The sequence below is a fragment of the Fukomys damarensis genome, unplaced genomic scaffold, assembly GCF_012274545.1.
Source record: "Fukomys damarensis isolate Sample0158 unplaced genomic scaffold, DMR_v1.0_HiC HiC_scaffold_10, whole genome shotgun sequence".
NCBI classification, from domain to species: domain Eukaryota; kingdom Metazoa; phylum Chordata; class Mammalia; order Rodentia; family Bathyergidae; genus Fukomys; species Fukomys damarensis.
Window position 1 is genome coordinate 23637568 of NW_022900922.1, and position 5108 is coordinate 23642675.

At 40.0% G+C, this 5108-nt stretch overlaps 1 protein-coding gene across 4 annotated transcripts in view; it reads right to left on the reverse strand.

Annotated features, from left to right (window-relative positions):
- Positions 1-5108, reverse strand: part of Rnf144b (ring finger protein 144B) — a 177488-nt gene that overhangs the window by 70162 nt on the left and 102218 nt on the right. The window contains exon 1 of one of the 4 annotated variants that reach the window (XM_010622925.2): positions 4986-5102. The exons of 2 other annotated variants lie outside the window; for them this stretch is intronic. The gene's annotated coding sequence lies outside the window, so the exon portion shown is untranslated. Of the gene's footprint in view, positions 1-4773; positions 4949-4985; positions 5103-5108 lie in introns of those variants that run through there. One more of the 4 variants, XM_019207330.2, reaches the window with a different exon arrangement.

Below are 5108 nucleotides of genomic sequence, written 5' to 3' on the forward strand. Positions count from 1 at the left end.
TTTTTTTTTTTTTTTTTTTTTTGGTACTGGGGATTGAACTCGGGTCTTTGTGCTTGCAAGGCAGGCCACCAAACCGCTGAGCTAAATCCCCAGCCCACGACAAGTTTTAACATTTGCAAAATGCTGTTTGTTTTTCTAAGGAGCACAGTTCTCATCTTTTGTCTTCTTTCCATGTTCTCATTACAATCAAAGGCTCAAGAGGTAAAAATCCATTTGCAGCTTTCCTAACAATATAAACTTATCTAAGAACACAGAAGTGAATAAGAGACTAACAAACAGCTCAATATTTAGAGCACTGTAATTTTACACTCACCAAGGTACTCCCTCCAACACCACCACTGTGCCCTGAGACTCTTAATGAGTGGCTCACCCGCCTCCCACAACTATTCATACAGGCATGCTGAATAATTTTCTTCCCCTTGGCTGGCATAACAACAAAGCTCAGAAGCAGGAAGGAACACCATTTACAGGCAGGTCAGATGATGTAATTAACAGATCAAGAAGTGGTATTTCAGAAATCCTCACACAGTAAGATTCATTCTGAGTTCCTGGGCCGGGGCACTACCAGGAAACTATCATCCTTAAAGCCTCAATATCTAAATCAAAATTTTTCTCCAAATGAATACAAGCATGTGTAAATATTACCTTTTCCTGCAAAGAGGGTTCTCTTCCCTCTCACACTGAGCAAGTTTCAGGATGTGCGTTTTTTGGACATTTTTTTTTTTTTTTTGACAAATAAGTTTCCTATGACAGCTATCCATAATGCAAGAAACAGAGTCAAGCCATAAAGAACCAAATTCCACAACAAAGGTGATTAAACTTAGCTTCTGCTTATAAAAGGAAAACTAGTGGAGGAGGTTGTCAACAGATGATTTCATACAATCATAAATAAGAAAATTTACTGAGTTTATGAGTTTCAACCACAAATCCATTAAAGAGACAAATGAGTTATCTTACCCTGTCTTCCAAAGAAAAACAAAGAGCAAACTGACTACAGGATAGGACTTCAGCTCATGACTTCAGGGGAACTAGAAAACAAGGAGGTAGGGCTTTCAAAATATGTTTGTAATTGCTACTAAAAGCCATGTGACCAGAAGGTTCTCCAGCTACAAACAAGAGAAGTGTATTTCACTTAGGTTGTGTTTTCAATTCAATAAAGGAGATTCAGTTGTTGTTGAGAAACTCCTCACTCCATGCTGCAAAACCATTAGTCACTTTTACTGTCTGCAGTGTATATTTTTCCACTTCTAATAACATACAGTATGATGCACTGGATTGAGAAATACTCACAGATCAAGTAAATATCAAATGCTAAAGTTAATAAAAATAAAACATTAGTCCAAGATCTCCCACATATACCTAAAAGTGAAAAACTACATTAAAATGAAAACATTTAAAATAAATTAACTTAGAAGCTATTATACCTTTTCAGATTACTTAAGACTCGAGTGATATCATAGAAACATTATACACACACACACACACACACACGATACACATGATCAAGATGAAAACATCAAAGGAGTTTTCATACCCTAGTAAAACAACATGAATTAAGATTTACTTCCCCTAGCCTAAAATTCCTTCTTTGGGACAGAGGCCAAGTATTCTACATCTTTGTATCCCAAGCATCTATCATAGTGCCTACCAAATAGTAGTTACTCTACAATATAATGGATAACTTTTCTCATTGTACACGGGACAGAGAAAATATTAAAGGCTGGGTCATGCTCCCAACAATTCAGAAGCTGAAACTATTGATAATCTGGTGTACCAAAGAAACTTCTATAGATTAAAGCAGAAATCCCTGAAAGAAATGTTTCAGTATTGAGGAGCCATTGCTGCAGATGCCTACTTCCTAAAGTGGAATGCATGACTTGTGTGGCAGCTTGGCCCCAATCCCACATCCAAAATAATCAGTTGCACAAAGGAGGTTTAGTTCCAAAACTGCCCAGACTTTGCTCATCTACCAACATCGGGGCTCAGCATGATTTATGAGCTCTAACTCAAACTGGAGATACCAATACTAAGAACCTCACCCAACAAAAAGGTAATGTCAAGGCCAGGAAAACCAGAAGTCACAGTTAGCAGAAACACTTTAGAGAAACAATTCTGACATTCCTACAAATGCTTCTAAACATCCAAAATGTTGTAACAACTTTTCCCAAAGGGAATTCTAAAGACACTTTCTCAGATTAAAAGAATTCACACCTTTGAAGAGAAAGGTATTTTCCAGGAAGCTAGTTTTAATAAGCAGATAAAATAAACTTTTTCTTTCTAGAGAGAGCATACTTTTCTCTTTGCTGTAGAGTTTGGCTGCAAAAATCCAGTTCATAATCTGAGATCCAAAAACTGATTGTTTTAAAAAGACATACCTTAAACTGACCTAGTTTGGAAACCTGGATGCCTATGAGTTGCCACTGAACTGAAACCATTCACGAGAATGGGGCTTTTGAATGCTCAGAATGTTCTTCAGGGCTCAGCACAAAGATATTTGGCACAGGTGGCTGCAAATATTTGTAAAAACTCTGGGTAAATGGATGGTGTTTGATCATACTCAAACCTTCCTTCCAGCACAGCAGTGCAAGAGCAAGTTATCTGGGGTGATAGGTTTGGGGGGTTCTTTGGGGGTTTATTTTTTCCATTTGTTTTAAATAAAAAGCCAAGCAACTCAATTCTGCCACACGGCATTCTTTTCACATTCACTATACATGTCCACCTTATACTTTATTTTTTTCTGGTACCAAGGATCAAACTCAGGACCCTGTGCTTGTGAGGCAGGCATGGCGCCACTGAGCTAAATCCCCAGCCAACTATTTTTTAACCCTTTCAGATATTCAATTAGTTAAAGGCTACTTTTAAAATAGAAGAGTTTTTTTCTTTTCCCATCTTATGGAGATACCTCAAAAAACTAGGATAAGAGGTCTCATTTGACCCAGCTATTCCCCTGCTGGGTAACCTCCCAAAAGAATTAAAAGAATCATACCACAGTGATATGTGCACACCCATGTTTATAGCAGCACAGTTGGAATAGCTAAAACTTGGAAACACCTCAAGTGCCCATCAACTAGAGACTGCATAAAGATGTGGATTTTTTATAAAATGGAGTACTACTCAGCCATAAAGAATGAGAGACTGCAGACATTTATAGCTAAATGGATGCACATTGAGGCCATACTGTTAAGTGAAATAAATACAGCACACATGTGTGTAAATACCAAAGTTTCTCTGGTGTGCGAAACTGAAAGTGTAAATGAGTATCAAAATGCATAATAAATAATGTGAAATAGGAAGGGGAAGGGAAGTGGGAGGGGTAGGGGAAAGAAATAAATATGAGGAAAGGAAAAAACAGAGACAAAATCTTTGTAAATAGGGAGGGGTGAGGTTGAAAGGAGGTCAGGAGCATGTGGGAAAGAAAATAAGAACTAAGATACATGATGTAAAGATGTAAATTCCCAATGATGAATGTCATCATATTGAATACCTAAAATGTAGCAACAAACAATGGAAAAAAAAAAGAGTAAAATGCCAGCCAAAGATATGAAAGAACAGGACAGGAGTTGGGTAAAATCACAGTTTTGAACTTTACAATACAATTATCTAAGTAGCCTTGTGAGTCAGCTGCAGATATTTTTTTTCTCTCCCCCTTCTCCTCAAAGTAGTTTAAAAAATAAAGTGCCAGGCATGGTGCTGTACTCCTATAATTCCAGCACACTTGGAGGCTGAAACAGGAGGATCACAAGTTCAAGCCCACCCTAGGCAATTTAAGAACTTAGCAAAACCCTCTCTTTAAAAAAAAATTTTTTTTAAAGGAGGGAGCTGAGGTGTAGCAGTGTGAAGGCTGTGGGTTCAATCCCCAGTACCAAGAGGGACAAAAAGAATGAAAGAGATAGTACTTAATAGATGCTAAGGTCCATGAAAAGGACAAGGTTCAGAAGGAAGGGCAGAGTAAAGAGGGTAGAGCCAGAGAGGGATAAGATATGGCCAGGACTAGAGACCAAGAGATTCGTCTCAGTGAAAGCTGCAGCAGATACCTGAATTAGCCAGCAATTCAGTTAAGACTGGCTGGGTTCCTTTTGCCTCTTATCCACACCCTTAAAACTGAGTCATCCCAAAGTGCATTTATTTTGTTTCTGGGCTTAGACACCCCTCATCCGCTGCTGCAGAAATGTTAAATATGTTGCCCTTTAATTCATACCTCTCTGTGTTCCAGTAAACACCCAGAAGTGCCCAATCAGAAGAACACTGATGCTCTGCTAGGACCCGCAGCTCATGTTTTGATAAGATACATGGAGTAGAACGCAGTAAGGCACTGGGCAGTCTACAACAGAAACCTGAGGAAGCAGAACATGGGCTTGGCGAGGGGAATTCATTCTGAGAAACTGAATGTTAGCACAGCGTCAGGAGTGGATTTACAACAGAAGCCCTAGAACTAATAAGGAGACCAAAAGGGTGCCATGGAACGGTAAGCAAATGACACCTTTCCCCTGCTGAAACAGGAATCAGTTTCATTTTAACTCAAACCTGAGAACGGGACCCGAATTTCCCTCTATTTTAGAATTACGTGACAAGATAATCAGCCTAACACACAGCCAAGATTCCCCGGTTACCGTAACGTCTTATTCATAGCTATGTGTGTCAACATCTTGCTATGCATTTCCAAACACACAAGGTAGACGTCCAAGATTATGCCAACTTTCGGTCTCGTCTTCAGTGTTACAATACATTCTGCAGAGACCACTGTATTAGAAATGAAACTAATCTCTTGCTTACCTTTACAAAGACATCTATTTTTAAAAGTTAACAGGTGTTTAAGCAATTCAGGATGCGTGCGATTCTGTACGGTTTAAACCCTGGAAGCAGAAAATAAAGCCCAAACCCATGGTGTCACAGCGAGCCTTCCCGGCTTTTTCTGGCTCTTGGACTGGCACCATCCCCGGCTTGCACTGCCCGCAGCTGATGAAGAAAGAGCTCGCTGAACCTACCTGGCCCGAGAGCCGGGTCGCTGCGCTTCTCCGGAGCCCGCTGCTGGCACCCGGCGCGGGAGGAGCTCTTTCATTCTCCGCCCTGCCCTGGGCGCTCTGCGGCTGACAGCTCTCCTCCACTTC